At 42.5% G+C, this 19,533-nt stretch overlaps 1 long non-coding RNA gene across 1 annotated transcript; it reads left to right on the top strand.

Annotated features, from left to right (window-relative positions):
- Positions 1 to 17,290: 17,290 nt before the first annotated feature.
- On the top strand, positions 17,291 to 19,325 carry LOC127338763 (uncharacterized). Its single transcript, XR_007874492.2, has 3 exons — positions 17,291 to 17,379; positions 18,263 to 18,338; positions 18,505 to 19,325. It is a non-coding gene; the product is annotated as an uncharacterized lncRNA (long non-coding RNA).
- Positions 19,326 to 19,533: the final 208 nt, after the last annotated feature.

The following is a 19,533-nucleotide window of genomic DNA, read 5'->3' as shown; positions in this document are numbered from 1 at the left end:
GCTTCTAAGTCAGCGAACGGAATGTTCACTAACACAGTCTGCATCTCGTCGTGCAGTCCGTTCAGAAATCTTTCCTTTCTCTTCTCATTGGTGTCGGTCTCATCCGGGGCATACCTTGACAGAGTGAGAAACCTGTCGCGGTATTCCACCACGGACATCCTTCCTTGCTTGAGTTCACGGAACTCGTCTCTCATCTTCTTGATCAGTCCTTGGGGCACATGGTACTTGCTAAACTTCAGTTTGAAGTCTTCCCATGTCATCATCTGTCCCGCATTCATTGCACGGGCACTTGTCCACCAGGCTCTGGCAGGTCTGACAGGTAGTGGGTGGCGAACGATTTTTCTGCGGCTTCAACTCCCGCAACTTCGAGGTTGTTCTCCATGGTCTGGAGCCAGTCATCAGCATCGAGGGGCTCTTCAGTCTTGTTGAACATCGGAGGGTTGGTATGTTGAAAGTTCTTCAGCTTCGATCCAGGGTGGTCATGGTTTCCATGGCCTTGATTGTTCTGAGCTAGTTGTTGCAGTGCAGCAATGTTGGCTTGGCGTTCAGCTCTCTCGACTTCTCGGTCTGCTATCATCGTCTGCAGCAGTTGCATCATGGCATCCTGGGTGGCGTTGCGGGTTGGTGGGGCCATCTAAACATTGATGTAGATGATAAGATAAGAGGGAATTTTCTATGGGTTGTTTTGTTAAAGTGTAAAAAAAAAGTTCATAATATTGAAAACTTGAGTAGTGTTGTGGGGGTAAAAACCAACAACACTTTTTCATTCATACCAAGCATCACATATTACAAAGCTAACACACCATTGGTTTGAAGAACCATTCATCGCTCTACGATACAAGGGGGATCCTGATACAACTCACACCTACTTAAGTGCTGGGGTGATACTACTCTTCAGGGTGGATTCTTCTTCTTCACGGGTGATGTGCTTGGCGAGAGGCGAGGGCGTTGTCCAAATCCCTGCGGGTTTTGTACTGCCTGAAGTCCTGAGGTGCTTCATAGGGGTTCATCTTGGGTTGTGGTGGGGGCATGGTCATCGGTCTTCCCATGGAGTCATGTCTTGGGTAGTAGATGAAACGAGTGCTCTTGATCTTGTCCTCATTTTGTCCACACAGACGGAACATTGCTTCTTGCATAGCTTTGTCTAGTCCTTCCTTCCAAGTGTTTCCCGTTACAGAAAACCAGATGGTTTCCCATACCGGGGCATCAAGCTTCCTTCGTAGATCAGTAGAAACGTCCCACCGAGGTGGTTCTCCTAACTGAGCCTTGAGGGGTATTCCGAAGAACTCGGGATACGGGTGTCCCAGATAGTCCACTAGTTGCTTCAACTCTTTTTTCGAACCTTAGTTCTCCTCCGTGACCAAGCTGATAGCACTCCCATTGGTACTTCATCTGTGAGCAATTAGGATAAGTAAGTTAGAGGAGTGTGTCAAAATTTTATGTAGTAGTATAAGAGAAAATAGAGCATAACTTTCTTATTTTGAAGCAGATCTCAAGGATAAGAGTGAGAATAAGTTTTTCACAAATATTCAGTTCTTTGGTTTTGAAACTAAGTTTTGCAGACGTCCATTCTAACTAAGGTCTCCTAAGGTCAACAATGGCTCTGATACCAACTTGTCAACACCCGGCTTTTTAAGTCCAGATGCCTATTATGCCATTCCTCGCAATCCCAGGAATATTGTTTTTGCGAGACATAATAGATTGATATCACAACACATCATTCATTACATACCATAATCGTCTTACAAATAAAGGATCACATGACCCAGTCTCATTACAATAATAGAAGTTCTATTTATTCATTACATAACACATAGCGGAAGCGAAAGTAGCGTAGTAGTAGTCCATCTATTCCACAGGCAACTGTTGACGTCAGGAGTGATCCTAGTCGTCGTAGATGTCCTGCTGTCCTTCTTCCGGTTACGGTACTCGTCTTCATAGTCTGGCCATTTGAATAGCCAGGGACACAGCCATGAGTACTTTAAAGTACTCGCAAACTAATACTAAGGTAAATACTATCAACTATAGTAAGGGGTTCTAAGCTCTAGTTTCATTTGCATAAAGCCAGTTTTATTTCGTAAACACTTTAATAATCAAAAACCTTCATTTGCTCAACTAACTCCAGTGGGAACATTAGTGTCATTCCCACAACTCAGTTGTGATTCAAAGTCAAAGTCACCTTTCAATTCAAATCACAAGTCACCATTCATATTTTTAGAAAAGTTCTGATGACGGAACAGTATGGCCTTTCCAACTGTCCATAACCGCGGACGCGGCTATTCGAATAGGTTTAACTCTGCAGAGGGTGTACACTTGTGCCACAACAATTGCAATAGTTCGTCAGGGGTAACTGGCCCTGATTTATCGTACGCAGTACGCGAACTACCAATCCTAACCTTTCATTTACATACTCTAGTATAGGCACCTCTCCCCATGAGCTTGGCCTCCCGGTGAAAACCGCAGTCAACCCGGGAACTGCACAGGGCTTGGGCCGGACATTCACCTCATTTCACGTCATTTCGTATCGTTGTGTTTGTTGTAGAGGCAGCCTTCGGCCTAACCCCGATGACGCTTGTTCAGAGGGAACCCATACTAAAGCACATAAATTTCTAGTTAAGCCCTTACCCATATTGGGTATTGTGGGGGTACTTGTAAAATTGGAATGGTATCGCATCCGAACCCAACCATCAGTGTTTTTGTAAAATTCACCAAGTCATTCACCAGTCATATTCACCTTCAAAATCTCTCAATAGAATGACTCATCATTCCAAGGTTTTCAAAGTCATTTCAATTCACAAGTTCCCAACTAGAGTAGTCACTTTTGATATTGAGCACTAGCAACTAGTCCTGAGGGGTGCTAAGTATCTTGGAGCTTGCTAGGCTAAGTGTGATTCTCTTGTACTACTCTATAATTCAACCAAGTGAATCATAAATCAAAAAGTAACTTTGATAAATAAAATCAAGTAAAGCTTGTAAAGTAAAAACTTGGGATAGGTTCATAAAGTAAAATGTAATGGTGCCTTGCTCTAGTAGAGCTTTGCACAAGGGAACCTTGCAAGAGTGTTAGCTTGCAACATTATAACTTGCATTAGTCTAGCTTGCCTTGATTGGTGAGGTGATCAAAGTTTTCTGGCTCTTCCTCCTGGTAGAATACCTCCTCCTCTTGATAGTCTCCGGTACTAGCGTCTATAAATGAATACGAGGATACAATCACCAAACAACACTTAGGCAATCTTTCACTAGCCTTAATGGCTCACACAATTGATCTAGTATCACTACTTAACATCTTTTTATACATTAAGCTAGGGTTTCCTTATTTAATAATAGGAAAATAATTTCCTCTCATTGGAAGTTGAAATTTGGGTTTCTCTTGGTTTGGAGAAATAATTTCCTCTCATTGAATCTTCTTAAGATTTAATTTCTCTTATGAATAATATATGACCTAGGTTGACCAAAGTCAACCTCTTCATACTTATCATTTGAGAAAGATGATTTAAATGAGGTTCCATACCTCATGCAATTTTAATACTAACATGGTAGTGATTTAATGCCACCAATTAACTCAATATGAGAGTGTATAGACCATGATCACTACCTCATGTTGAATTAATTGAGAACAAGATTTAAATGAGAGGAATACCTCTCATATGATTTAACACATAGTTGTAACTAATTTAAAAACTACTATTGAGGTGATTTAATATTCTCAATAACCAGGGATGATCCCATGTTGACCAAGGTCAACGCTTCACACTTAGTATTTGAGAAAATGGGTTTAAATGAGATTCATCATCTCATGTGAATTAAATAATCATGGCAAATGTAAATACTATTTAGATTTAAAAATCTACAAGTGAGCAAGTATGAGCCTAAGCATTTAAAGGTCAACACATTACTTCATATCACTTGTGAGAATGAGGTAAATGAGGTGCTACACCTCATAGATTTAAAATTCTAAAATTTGGATAAAGTTTAAATGAGCTAGTATTGACTACATAGCCAATTTTTGAATCTAGCCCATGATCATGAACAGAACCTATATCATATTTTTACATAATAAATTAGAGTTTGTTAAATGTGGATTATTGCAATTGGATTCACTTCAAAATTCAATGTGGTTGATTTTTAAGATTTATTTGAATACAGAAGAGTATCTGTTTTGTTATTTTTGCTATTCAAAAACTACACAACCTATGGGGTTGATTCCAGTGGGGTTAGTTAGAGCAAAACATAAGCTTTCTAGAACATTTTGATTTACTAAATTTGAGTTTGTAGAATTTGAACTATTCAAATTTGAAGTGTGCAGCAGTATTGGATTTGAACTAAATGGATTAAACCAAATTTGAAACTACTGGGCCACGCGGGAAAACGAAACGGGCTACACAGGAAATAACGGACTGGGCCGGCCCAGCAGTGTGACTTGCACACGCGGGCCGCCTGACGGCGTGGGCTCCACCAGTCAGGGACCCTTTAAACGCCGAAACGGTACCTGGCACGGGCGCCGTTAGATTAGAGTTGAATCGGGCGGTGGAGGTTCGTCTTCTTCTCCGGCGAGAGGAGGGCGTGCTGGCGACGGAGGGAGGGGGTCGGGGAGTGCTGTAGGCCGCCGGGGGTCGAGGGAGGGTGTCGAGGCGTCGTTGGCGAGGGTGAATAGGCGCCTGGCACGGTGGCGGAGCTCGGGGTGGCGTGGATCAACGGCTTCGATCTGCGGCGGATTCCGGCGATTGATGTCTCAATTGGAGAGTTCTACTGCGCAATGTGGAGGAGCGAGGGGTTGAGGAGGCTCAGAAGGAAGAGTGGAGCGAGTTTGGTGTGGAGGGAGAAGGCTGAGGGGGTCTCTATTTATAGTTGCGCGAGAGCTGTGAGAGGCCGTGGAGGGTCACCGGCGTCCATGGCGCTCCAGGGCGCGAAGGGGCACGGTAGGGGGCGCAGGGTGTAGGCGACGTCTAGGAGAGGCTACCGCGCGTGAAGGGCAGCAGAGGGGAGGACGATAGCAGGCTGGCGACGTTCGAGTGCTGGCAGTACCGTGGCGGCAGAGCGGTGATCATGGCGACGTCGACGGGTCCTCTGCCAGCTAGTGAGCTTGTCTGGGGTGTAGCTGGAGGGGTGAGGGTGCGTGATGCAGAAATAGAGAGGTAGGGGAGGGCTGAGGCGGCCGTGCGATGGCGTGCTCTGGCGCGTCCAGGGCGTCGTCTGGGCGCGCTCACCGCGTGGCCTGGCACGTTCCTGGCGCGTCTGGGCACGCGCGTTCCGGCCAAGTGCTGGTGTCTCTTTGCGTAGGGAAGGTACTAGCATGCTCGGTGGAGTGCAGAGAGGCTAGTTGGCAAGGTGAGATGGGTAGGGGATGACCAGAGAGAAAGTGAGGAGAGTGGCCGGCATGGTACTTGACATGGATAGTTTAGGGTTTTCTTCTCCCTCTCTCTCACTTTAAACGACCAGGGTAGGTACTGTGGTGATGCAGGGGTCCTAGAAATAGCTAATGATCACAAGATTAAAGTGGTTTAGGGAAGAAACCAGTGGACAAAGGAGTGTAACTAAATTTGGAAATGGTGCCTGCCAAGTGTTTGTTGAAATGGCCGCATGAAAATTTTGGTGGAATTTTGGATTTCTTTTTGGTGGAGCTCAAAGATATAATTAAAGAGAAAGAATGGTGGTGGTGGTGGTCAATTTGGTGAAGATTTGCAAAGTTTCAAAAATGGGGTTAATCTTCACATTAATTCAAAGTCTCCACTTGGCACCTCTTTGCTGGTCAACCTGGTCAACATCAGTGATGATGGTCAACATAAAAGTTGTTCACTTTCATATGGTCTTGGATGACATGACTTTGGTTGACCAAGGTTAGTTGAAGAAAAGTCAAATGCAGGGGTGTAAAGTAGGGAAGATTTTATAAATGGGTCATATGACCATTATCACATGTATGTGAGTTTTGAATTTTCCTTTGATTTGAATTTGGTTTCTTCTATGCATTTGTGTTTGTTTTTGTTATATAAGAGTTTTAGAATCCATAGGGCAAGCAATGGTGGCCTCATATGAAGATTTGCAAAATTGCCCTTAGTGTATGTGAGAGAAATGGGGATTTTCTCCCTAATTAATTTCCCTCCAATTGATTTGACTTTGGTTGACTCTAATGTGATTCTTATTGGTTTAGAAACATTTTCAAACCATTGAATCTATTTCAAAAGATCTTGGTCAAAGATTTGCAAAAATGGCCATAACACATAAGAGGGGATGTGTCACTTTTTATTATTTTTGTAAAGTGTTGATCTTGCTTCACTTGGACATGGGTTAGGGTCAATTCAGGGTTATATGAAGTTTAGAAATGGTTGCACACCATTGGTCAAGGTTTAAAGTCATAGAACAAGAATTGGGTATTATGGCTATGTGCCACATGTGCCTCTATGCATATGTTGCATTTCATTTTAAATTTGACTTGACTTGACCCATTTGGTGTTGTTGAGTGTTGAAATTGTATATGGAAGCGATCCAACCATTCAAAACAAGTCCTAGGGTCGAAGATCTCAAATTCACAAATTTGCTATTTTACTCATATATGCCTCTATGGCATTTTTAGTTCCTTTTTATTTTCTTTGAAAACCACTTGAATTTGGTTTGATAAGCCTTAGGTAAGGTGTATGAAGGTTTTCCAAATCTCTAAGCAAAGTAGAAAAGCTTAGGGTAAAGTTTTATAAAAATAGCCATAGGCACATATGCCTCTTTTCTTATTTAATTTCTTTCTCTTTTATTCTATTTGGTTGTGATCTTCACTTGATCACTTTAGGGTTTTAGGGTTTAGCACATAAGCATACTCACACTCATCATGGCAAAGCACAAGATTTAAACAAGATCTATATGTATCAATCTTATTTAATAAAAGTTTTTGTTGGTTCCAAAATTTGGAACTAGGGAAATTCATTTGTTTTGTTTTGAAATTCTTGGGATGTTACAGAAAGCATCCTTACATTTAGTCCATGAATCAATACTATTCTTAGGCAAAGATAGCAACCAATCTTTAGCTCTTCCTCTTAAGGAGAAAGGAAACAATTTTAATTTTATAATGTCACCATCTACATCCTTATACTTTTGCATTTCACAAAGTTCAACAAAAATATTAAGATGGGCAGCAGCATCATCAGAACTAACACCAGAAAATTTCTCTCTCATAACAAGATTCAGTAAAGCAGGTTTAATTTCAAAAAATTCTGCTGTAGTAGCAGGTGGAGCAATAGGTGTGCATAAGAAATCATTATTATTTGTGCTAGTGAAGTCACACAACTTAGTATTCTCAGGTGTACCCATTTTAGCAAAAGCAAACTAAATAAAGTAAATGCAAGTAACTAATTTTTTTGTGTTTTTAATATGGAGAACGCCAACAAGACAGTACATAAAGTAAAGCAAGTAACTAATTTTTTTGTATTTTGATATAAGAAAGCAAACAAAGCAGTAAATAAAATAAAGTAAAGCAAGACAAAAACAAAGTAAAGAGATTGGCAGTGAGAGACTCCCCTTGCAGCGTGTCTTGATTTCCCCGGCAACGGCGCCAGAAATTTATTTGCTGGCGTGCAGTTGACGTGGGAGTTAGAAATCTCTGTGGTGTAATTTTCCTTCACGTCCCCGGCAACGATGCCAGAAATTTAGCTTGTTGATGCGTAAAGCACACGCCCGTTGGGAACCCCAAGTGGAAGGTGTGATGCGTACAGCAGCAAGTTTCCCTCAGTAAGAAACCAAGGTTTATCGAACCAGTAGGAGTCAAGGAGCACGCGAAGGTTGTTGGTGACGGAGTGTAGTGCGGCGCAACACCAGGGATTCCGGCGCCAACGTGGAACCTGCACAACACAATCCAAATACTTTGCCCCAACTTAACAGTGAGGTTGTCAATCTCACCGGCTTGCTGTAACAAAGGATTAAATGTATGGTGTGGAAAATGATGTTTGTATGCGAAGAACAGTAAAGAACAATGTTTGCAGTAGATTATATTCAGATGTAGAAGAATGGACGGGGGTCCACAGTTCACTAGTGGTGTCTCTCCAATAAGAAATAGCATGTTGGGTGAACAAATTATAGTTGGGCAATTGACAAATAAAGAGGGCATAACAATGCACATACATATCATGATGAGTAGTGTGAAATTCAATTGGGCATTACGACAAAGTACATAGACCGCTATCCAGCATGCATCTATGCCTAAAAAGTCCACCTTCGGGTTAGCATCCGCACCCCTTCCAGTATTAAGTTGCAAACAACAGACAATTGCATTAAGTATGGTGCGTAATGTAATCAACACAAATATCATTAGACAAAGCATTGATGTTTTATCCCTAGTGGCAACAGCACATCCACAACCTTAGAACTTTCTGTCACTGTCCCAGATTTAATGGAGGCATGAACCCACTATCGAGCATAAATACTCCCTCTTGGAGTTACAAGTATCAACTTGGCCAGAGCCTCTACTAGCAACGGAGAGCATGCAAGATCATAAACAACACATATATGATAGATTGATAATCAACATAACATAGTATTCCATATTCATCGGATCCCAACAAACACAACATGTAGCATTACAAATAGATGATCTTGATCATGATAGGCAGCCCACAAGATCTAACATGATAGCACAATGAGGAGAAGACAACCATCTAGCTACTGCTATGGACCCATAGTCCAGGGTTGAACTACTCACACATCAATCCGGAGGCGATCATGGTGATGAAGAGTCCTCCGGGAGATGATTCCCCTCTCCGGCAGGGTGCCGGAGGCGATCTCCTGAATCCCCCGAGATGGGATTGGCGGCGGCGGCGTCTCTGGAAGGTTTTCCGTATCGTGGCTCTCGGTACTGAGGTTTTCGCGATGAAGGCTTTAAGTAGGTGGAAGGGTAGGGTTGGAGGCGTCATGAGGGGCCCACACACTAGGGCGGCGCGGGCCCCTCCTTGGCCGCGCCGCCTTGGTGTGTCACCACCTCGTGGCCCCACTTTGTATCCTCTTCGGTCTTCTGGAAGCTCCGTGGAAAAATAAGACCCTGGGCGTTGATTTCGTCCAATTCCGAGAATATTTCCTTTGTAGGATTTCTGAAACCAAAAACAGCAGAAAACAACAACTGGCTCTTCGGCATCTTGTCAATAGGTTAGTGCCGGAAAATGCATAAATATGACATAAAGTGTGTATAAAACATGTGAGTATCATCAGAAAAGTAGCATGGAACATAAGAAATTATAGATACGTTTGAGACGTATCATACACCCCTCAACAAAATGGTGTTCTTGAAAGGAAGAATCGGACTATCATTGAGATGGCAAGAACCATGTTGAGTGAATTCAACTCACCCCACAACTTTTGGGGAGAAGCCATCTCTACTGCTGTCCACTACTCCAACTGGCTCTTCCTCCGCCCCCTCCATAACAAAACTCCATACGAGCTTCTCACAGGTAACAAGCCTAATGTCATGTTCATTCGTGTCTTTGGATGCAAATGTCTTGTTAAGAACAATAAAGGGAAGCTCAGTAAGTTTGAAACTAGAACCATTGAGGGCACATTTGTTGGATATGTGGAGAAATCCCACGCATATAGATACTACAACAAGTCCACTGGGGCTATTGAAGTATCTTGTGACGTGGTGTTCTTGGAGGATAATGGCTCCCAAGTGGAGCAAGTTGTTCCATGTGTTGCAGGTAATGATGATCGTTCTAATGCCATCAAGCTTATGGGCATTGGACACATCCGGCCCACAGAAGTTCATACTGATGATCAAAGTGATGAAGTAGAAGTATCAAGCACAACCCAAGTGGAGCCTAGCTCAACTCAATCTGAACCATCAAGTGCAACTCAAGAACCATCCTCCACACAAGTTGAGTCACATTCCAAAGAACAAGAAGAAAGTCCTCATCCCACTGAGCAAGACCATGATGATGATCAAGAAACATCCTCAACTCATGATCAAGCTCAAGTGGTCCCTCATGATCAAGTACTAGCAAGAGATGAGTTCATTGATCATGAAGGAACCATTCGGAAGATCAAGGCTGCTACAAGGGCAAGTGACATGAAAGTAGATCAAGTCCTTGGTAGCATCTCAAAAGGAGTGGTAACTCGTAGACACCATGCATTACTTATCACTTATTGTCAACACCATGCTTTTGTGTCTAGTTTTGAATACATGAAGCATTGGTTGATCCGGATTGGGTAATTGCCATGCAAGAAGAATTGGAGTGTTTCACTCGTAATGAAGTATGGTCTCTAGTTGAGACACCCAAGGATCATCGCATCAATGTTATTGGGACCAAATGGGTATTCAAGAACAAGCAAGATGAGAATGGCATAGTCATAAGAAATAAAGCAAGGTTAGTGGCGCAAGGGTTTGTCCAAATAGAAGGTATGGATTTTGAGGATACCTTTGCGCCGGTAGCCCGTCTTGAAGCTATTCACCTTTTGCTTGCATTTGCATCTTTCCACAATTTCAAACTATATCAAATGGATGTGAAAAGTGCATTTTTGAATGGTCCCTTAAAAGAAACCGCTTATGTGGCTCAACCCCCGGGTTTCAAAGACCCACGCCGACCCAACCACGTGTATTTACTCCATAAGGCACTCTACGGTCTCAAGCAAGCTCCATGTGTTTGGTATGAGTTCCTTAGGGATTTCTTACTACATGATGGGTTTTGCATGGGTACGGTCGATTCCACCCTTTTCACTAAACGGGTTAAAGGGGGTGGCTTATTTATATGTCAAATATATGTTGATGATATCATATTTGGTGGAACTAACCCCAATCATAACAAAGCTTTTGAGCTATTGATGACTAGGAAATTTGAGATGTCCATGATGGGAGAGTTGAAGTTCTTCCTAGGCTTCCAAGTGAGGCAACTTGCAAAAAGCACCTTCATCTCTCAAAAAAAGTATGTGAAGGACATGCTCAAGAAGTTCAACATGACCAATGCAAGCCCAATGAAGACACCCATGCCCGTAAAAGGGCAACTTGGCTCATGTGATGGTGAGAAGGATGTGGATATAAAGGTATACCGTTCCATGATAGGATCCTTGCTCTACCTGTGTGCCTCTAGGCCGGATATCATGCTAAGTGTAGGGATGTGTGCTCGTTTTCAATCCGCTCCTAAGGAGAGCCATTTGATGGCGGTCAAACGGATTCTAACATACCTTGTTCTTACTCCTACTCTCGGGCTATGGTATCCAAAGGGGTCAACCTTTGAACTGATTGGCTATTCGGATTCCGATTGGGACAGTGATAAGGTTGACCAGAAGTCTACCTCCGGGGCTTGCCAATTTATTGGCCGATCATTGGTGAGTTGGTCATCCAAGAAACAAAACTCCACCGCTTTATCCACCGCCGAAGCCGAATATATATCCGCGACATCTTGTTGCACTCAGTTGTTATGGATGAAGCAAACCTTGAAAGACTATGGTATGTCTCTTGGTACGGTGCCTCTTCTATGTGACAACGAAAGTGCAATAAAGATCGCTAATAACCCGGTTCAACATTGTCGCACCAAACACATTGACATTCGCCATCACTTCCTACGTGACCATGTTGCCAATGGGGACATTGATCTCACTCATGTGGGGAAAACATACCAATTGGCGGATATTTTTACTAAGCCTTTGGATGAAGCCCGGTTTGTAAACTTGAGAGGAGAACTTGGTATTCTTGATCGTAAAAACTTAGATTGAATAACTTCTTGCACTATATTCTTGCATTTATCTTGCGATCTAGCTTAGAGGCACATCACATATGGGGATAGTCATCTTACCATATCTTGGTATGATGCAACATAAATAGACCCAATGTCATTATATGGACCCAATCATGTCTCTTCGAAGCCTCATGACATTTACGCTTTAACATAGGGGGAGTAATCCCACGCCCCTCATTAAGCCTCAATTGCAAATTGACTTGACTTTATAAGGCTAAATGATCTTACTGCAAACGTCACTTCAAAATGATTTATGATTCTTGATATATATTTCGAATCATGCCCATTGTTGCTATTTACATCTTGTTTGGATTTTCACTCCAATGGGTATGCCTAGAGAACCTTGTGTTTCCAACCGCATGTCTATGCTCATCTCATCATCATCTATCTATCTATATGTACATGTCATCATATAAGCATCCATACACAATTACACAAAGAATAGGGGCAAAACGAGGAAAAAACGAGACAAAATGTGGCAAAACATTTTGGCCGGTCTATGGCTCGGTTGGACCGGCCTCTGTGCCGGGCCGCCTGGTCCCAGACCCGGTCGACCAGGTTGTGCGCCGGTCGTGCGGCTGATTAAGTGGGGAGGAGGTTACCCCTTGGGGGTCTTCTTCCTCACTTCCCCCCTCCACCATAAACACCACGGGCGCCGCCTCCATCATCCCCACCTCTTCCTAGGGCCTTTCCACCACTAGAATCCTCTCAAACTTCACCAAGTCATAGATCGGGACACTTGCATCATCTCCACCAAAGGATTTGGTCACTCTCAAGCTAAATTTGGAGATCTTGAGGTTTTGGCTCTCAAGACCTCCCTAGGTGTTCTCTTTGTTCCCTTGAGCAAGGAGGACCATGTCTTCGGGTAAATTCCTCTCCCTTTCCCTTTATCTCTAAGTCCTCCTCACCCATTGCATACTCTTGAGGAAAAGTTGAGAAAAAATTAGGGTTAGGGTTAGGGTTTGTAAGTCCACATGCCATTAGAGTGTCTCACATCACTATGCACATATTCCACTCTACTACTATAGTATATGTTCAAGTTTATGAGTTTTTGCATGTTTTTGTGGTTGAAATTCTGGGCAAATCTCATAAATCAACAGGACCCGGCCCCTGGCCCGGTCAACCGGCCTCTCAACCGGCCGGTCCGGCGCGTGGACCGGTCGACCGGATGGCAGACCGGCCTGCCCGGTCTCTTGTCCGGTTGGACCGGACCGTACGCCGGGTCGCCCAGTTCTTCGCACAACTTCATCAAAACACTTGAATATATACTATGCTCTTTGGCCTCCCTCTTTCATGATGACATGTACACTTACCCCACTGCTATCCTCGCTCTATTTGCTGATTCACAGGTGGTTCGAGTGGTGATGACCGTGGTACTGTTGCCAAGAGAGGAAGGCATGCGAGGCCTCAGGGGTGCCGCACTAGCTCTCGCGTACCCAGCATAGCAGCTCAGGGCAGTGTTCCAGGTAGCTCAACTGGGGGAAGAAGCAAGTCAGTTGCCAATAGGAAGAAAGATAAACAAGCAGCACAGGATGATGACCTTATTGAGAGACTGCCAACGTTTAATGTTGGCACAATACATGTTGGTGCCTGGAGAAGACTTCGAGAGGAGAACCCCTATCGATTCGAGGCACCCACTTACACTCATGGAGATAAATTTTTCTGGACCAAGACACATCACCTGTTGTGGGATGATTACTACAACACTCCAGAGTGCATGAAGAATGGTACTATTGTGATGCCCAAGGCCATGAACAAGGAAGTTCTTACGATGCATCAAGCCACTAAGTATCGCTTTGTGGTTGATACCTTGCAAAGGATGGGGCTATTTGATCTCATGTGCTTGACGCCTCATGATGGGTGCTATTGTCCAATCCTTGTGAGGCAATTTCACAGCACTGTGTTCTTTCATGATGACCCCGCTTGCACTATGACTTGGATGACAGGACAAGAAAAATATACTTGCAACTATCTTGATTTCTGTGAAGCCATATGGGGTTTGATGGTGGCCGTGCTCATGGTTTCAAGATATACTCTTAGAACAAGTTCACAAAAGGGGACACTTCCTTCTGCTATCCTCCGGAACCCACAGCTGGTCCTCCCACTATCTCTGACATGTACTACTCCTACCTTGTGCTTGCCAAGCTATTCCGTGAGAATCTCATCAGCAAGTCTGGAGATTCAAGTGAATGCCATGCATATCATCTGAACTTGATGTACTACTGCCATCCTGAAAACCAGAAGACCATTGATGGATGTGATCTCCTCTACTGTGAACTGAGGCGCTTTGTTCGCGAAAGGATTACTCAAAATTATGCTCAGTACATTCAGCTACTCATCAATAAGGTTGTGCCAACACCTCACAATAAGAAAGATCAACGGGTCAAGATGGAAGCCTTCAAGATGCCTTCACAAGGAGATAGACCGGAAATCCCTACCATGATTCCTTCTGAGCGCCGGTCCAAGGAAAGGGATGACCCTGCTAGCTCCAGCTACTCTAGGCGCCCCAAGCGTGGTGCCTCACGTTTCTTGACCAGCTTGTGGCAGATGTGCAAAAACACCAATGATGTTGCTCATCAAAGCCTTGCCTTGAACCAGGAAACTAGCAGGCGCCAAAATGACTTCATGGCTGCCAGAAACACTCATGTTCCTCCTCCTGGACCTGAGATGGAGCCTGTGTATGCACCTACTTGGGAGATTGATAACCCACAAGTATAGGGGATCGCAACAGTCTTCGCGGGAAGTAAAACCCAATTTATTGATTCGACACAAGGGGAGACAAAGAATACTTGAAAGCCTTAACAGCGGAGTTGTCAATTCAGCTGCACCTGGAAATAGACTTGCTCGCAAGAGTTTATCAGTAGTAACCATTTTATAGCAGTAGCAGTAGTGAAATAACAGCAGCAGTGGAACAAAGACAGCAGTAGTGATTATAGTAAACATCAGGATTAAAATACTGTAGGCACATGGATGGATGACGGGTGTTGCATGTGTAACGCCCCACTTTTGCAAACTTGTTTATTTGTCCTTATTGCAAAAATTAGGGGGAACAAAAACTTTTTCTATAGACTAATTAAGATGAATTGCCTTGATCTGTTTGTTGTGATGAATTGCCTTGATCTGTTGGTAGATGTATTGTCTTGATTGCTTGTTGAGTTTTGTCTTGAGCCACCTCAAAGAACAACACCTCTAGTGGTCAGCCAAACAACTCACCTAATAAAACACATGTGTGACTTAGGAAAAATTGTTTTCCTTCTTACTACATCAAACTCTTCCCCTGATGGCAACCTGAGTGTGCCTTCTTGATATTTCTCCTTGTGGTACAACCTAGCTCAATCATCCTAAATCAAAACTTGGGATCATCTTCCCCTAGCTACATCCCTCTCTTATACCCACTCATCCTTGTTGGTTTTGAGGCCATGTCGACCATCTGTGTTGGCAGGCTTAAAATGTGCAGACTTTGGCAGTTGATATCTAAACAACCACCACTGTTATTGTTGACTTCAATGCATGGATCTCATCTATGCAACATCCTCTTTGACCTCCACGTCCTGCATGTCTCAGTCAATCCTTGCAACTCATATATTCAACTTGATCTCATACCTTATCCAGTGTTTCTGCACTAGATCACTTCTACCTCTTTAACCTCTTGTTTTTATTTTAATCCAAGTTTAATCTTCACAAAACCAAGAGTGGGAAGGATGGGTACATTTCGTAGCCATCATCTACCCTTGAGAACACTTCTCCCTAATTTAGTTTTCTTTCTCAAAAACCCTATTGTTTTTCCTTCTCTAGTTTTGATCACAAAACTACTTCTAGCCTTATTAAATCTTTTCAAGATATTTCTTCAGAGAAAACAAAGAACTGAAATGGATTTTGTTTTTCATCCCATTTCTAACAAGTACTAATTTCTGAAGCATTACTTTCTAATTTGTTTTCTTTTTAACAAAATGCTTGTTTATGGTACTTATACCATTTCTTGTTACCCTCTTGCTTGCTTTACATTTGAGAAAAACTCTACTTTACTTGAGAAAGTAAGTAGAACATTTTAAACTCCTATGTTCCAACTAGTTCTCTCAACATTTTCAAACTCCATTCCACTTGAGTTCTTTCCCAATTGTCCCTAGTCAATTGAGGTGTTTCATACACCTTTCAAATAAATCCTTTTTCAAATGGCAACACTTGCACATCTGATGCACACCTCTGATCTATCACATTGTATTTTCCCCATCCTCCAATTCTTGATCAAATGGATGATCATTTGATACTTTCAAACCACTTCCAATTGACCTCTCATTTGTAGAGTACTTTATATTCTCTTCCATCATCACCTTGATCTCATAAATTGATGATTTATGTCAATATATTCATCCTTGTGAGTATATGGATACTTCACTCACCATCTCTCTTAACCTTGCTCTATCATTGACTAAACCACCATCACCATCCCATCTACCTTGGCATGCTCATGCATGGTTGCATGTGGCCAACCCCAATCTTTCAATTTTGAATTCAAATGAAAACTTTTATTCATCAACTATACCTTGGGAACTCTCTTCATAATAAGTTGGTCTCAACCTGGTGGAGATTATTATCATGGCACATGGAACATGCCACCCTCATACCCCTTTCTATCTTTAGATAATTACTCCTAATCTTATCATCATCAAAATCACTCATTGACATTACCTCCTCAACATCATGCCTTGATCTATTCACATGAATGTTGTGCATCTCTCTCACATTTCTCACTTGCTCATGACAAGAAAGGAGCCGGCCATGACTTGAAATTCGGCCAGCCCCTCCACCTCATTTCCTTCTCTTGCAAGCCTTGCCTCCCAACTACCCCAACAATTAAATGGGCAGCCACCCACCTTAGCCAATCAAAATGGAGGCAGCCACCATCCTCCCTCTATATAAGAGCTTGGCCGGCCACCTCCACTCCCCTTTGTTCATTTCCTTCACTCTCCACTCCCTCACACTCTCCTCCTACCTCTACCCACGAGCTGCTGCTCCTCCTTAGCTCCATGGCCGGCCATGGCCATGGGAATCCACCAAGATGAAGTTTCCCTCCTTCCTCAAGCTTCCCCTCACCATGAGAGCTTCCCTCTCACTCTCTTCTCCCCTAACCCTAGCTGAATCCCTCTCCATTTCTCCTTTCTCCTCTCACAAGATTGGATCTTGATGCAGTTGCATGTTGGTCCAAGCATGGAGAAGGTTGAGCTATCCTCAGATCTGAAGTTCTTGAGCAAAGTTCGTCCAAAACCTTTCAGTAATTTCTGTTATCTTGCTGTTTCAGATTCTGGTACAAACTTGTAAAATCCGTCAAAACTCGTGTGCAGATCCAAATCGAGTGATTCCAAATTCCGCAGATAGGTATTGAAAAGATCTACAACTTGCCGTTGGTCTCATCCTCAAATTCGTTACGGATTTTGCAAGGTAAATAAAGTTCTGTAAACATGCAGAATCACTGTTTGTTTGATTCATCCCGTTTTACAAAACGTTTTTGAGCAAACTCAACTGTGGGTGAAAGCCCTCTTCAATACCTTCATTTTGGCGGTGGTTTCACTTCGATTGACCTCCTAAAATTGAAATGGTTCACAGATCAAGATCTGGTCAGATCTGACTTTGTCGAATTAACCAGGATCTTGGGAACGAATTTTTGAATGAAACCAGTTGGGTAAGAACCACCTATTCAATACCTTTCAGATGCAGCTGACCTCATATTTTTATGATTTATGTACGATTTGTGGTGAATTAAACTTGTTCTGTGTGTTCTGCAGACATGGCTGTTAGCTTTTAAATCACCAAAAATCTATTTTTGAACGGAATGGAGTGATTCCAATTCTGTAGGATTACTGAATGTTTTCTTAATCATATCAAACAAGTTTCAAACCTTTATCTATTCTGCAACTCCATAGTTAAAGCAAATGGTTAAAACAAGCAGTAACCTTGTCAATCCATTTGTGAGAGTTTCAGAATCAATATGAACCCAAATCCAATTGTGTATGCATCTCTGTTTAATTACCTTTCAAATGCAAGTGGCCTCATATTTTTAGGATTTTTCTACGATTTATGGCTTACAGATTTTGTTTTCTGTACAGTCAGATTCAAGGAAATTCCTAAAATTGTAGGTTTAATATTTTTGGGTGATTTCACTTGGGTTAGTCTTGTATTAGTACTGGCTATCTAGGAAAAATATTATTAGTCTCTGTTCATACATATTTGTTGCTGTTAGTAATGTTTATGTGTGATATGCATTGTTGAAGCAAAACTTTTCGGTTTATTTAAAACCCTTGACCAACTCTTTTTAGTAGAGGTGGGCAACCTTTGTTTTATGCTTGCAAAACAAAACCTCTGCAACCTAACTTTAGCTCTTTTGTTTTGCTTAAGTTTTCAAGTGATGTGGTATATGGTTTGCTTCCTATTTTTGTATAGTGTTAAGTGAGCAAATTAAATTAGGAAAACCGATTTCTACTTTTCCAAAAATGTTTGAAATTATGTTGTGAATGTTTGTGATGTCAAACTAATGCTCTTGTCCTCTTCATGATGTTATCTACCAGGGGATAATTGGTTTATACCATGGTGATAACCGAGAGAGGCAATTGCTAAGTTGTGATGCACTCATGCCTCTACTAGGTAAATAAATGGGGTTTTCTAAATTAAAACTCTTAAATTTGTTTTGTGGTATCTATAAGTCCTTAGTATGTTATACCTTGGCTGCATGATTAGTTGTTGATTGTTGAATGTTGTCTTGTTGATGCCATGTGATTGATTGTGTTCCTTTTATATTTTCCGGCGATAGATGCGAACAATTCCGGAGAAGAAGAAGAAGTGGAATCGGACGAGGATTTTATTTATGTTGCTGGGATTCTTATATTGATGGAGTTGAAGAAGTGCAGGGACGAATAAGCCAAGGCAAGCCATCTTTTGACCTCTCATTCGGTGTCTAGTTGGATGTCATTTGTTGATGTCCAAAGCACCTTGGTTCTATGTGTGTTGTTCTCCTTACTATTGTCATATATGTATGGTTGCTAGTGGAGTACTCCCTAGTGGTGATACTCCACTATTGTCGTTGTGATTATGGGATGCATGGTATCATGGCCGTGCTATTCCACTTGGTTATCTTGTATGCTCAACTTGAGCATGTCTCATCTCAAGAAAATGACTTACACCACACCCACCACTTTTGTAGTATAGAGGTATCAATGTCATGATCTTGGTGTATTCTCAACTTGAGAGGAGTATGCCGTGTACCCATTGGAGAGTATGTTGGATAGTGATACTCCACTATCTAAGTTGTTTTTCTAGCACCACAAATCTGAAAGTATAATCCTCCTTGTGTGGCCATAGTACATGCTTACCTTAAGCAAGTATGATCCTATTTGTGCCACTCACACCTACCCCTCACGGCGGGATGACCTCCACCTCGGCCATGGTGTTGTATTAGTTCCTTCTCATGAAACTGTAGGATGGGAACCCCTCAAGGTTTACCTTGTTGTAAATGTTTATGAAAACCTTGGGTGAGTTAACCCAAGTGTATGGTTTATGAAAGCAAAGGATCTTGATAAAGATGTTTGGGAAAGTGGTGTATGGAGGTTGGTTGAGCAACCGTGGTGTTGTGGGAAAAAGGAAATGGTTTCTAAAAAGGAGCACTGCGTATAAGTGTTCGCCGTCCCAGCTTTTTATCACGCAACCACACTACCCTGGTGTGGGACGGGGCTTAGCCCGTAGATTATTGAAGCTGGCAGGAGCACCCTTCACAACTCTCTAGGGAGGGTCACGATGACCTCCGACGCTGGGTTGCGCTCTGGAGGAGGCAATACACTGTCTA

This window comes from Lolium perenne, chromosome 6 (assembly GCF_019359855.2).
Source record: "Lolium perenne isolate Kyuss_39 chromosome 6, Kyuss_2.0, whole genome shotgun sequence".
NCBI classification, from domain to species: Eukaryota; Viridiplantae; Streptophyta; class Magnoliopsida; order Poales; family Poaceae; genus Lolium; species Lolium perenne.
This window is presented reverse-complemented; position numbering and strand designations above follow the sequence as displayed.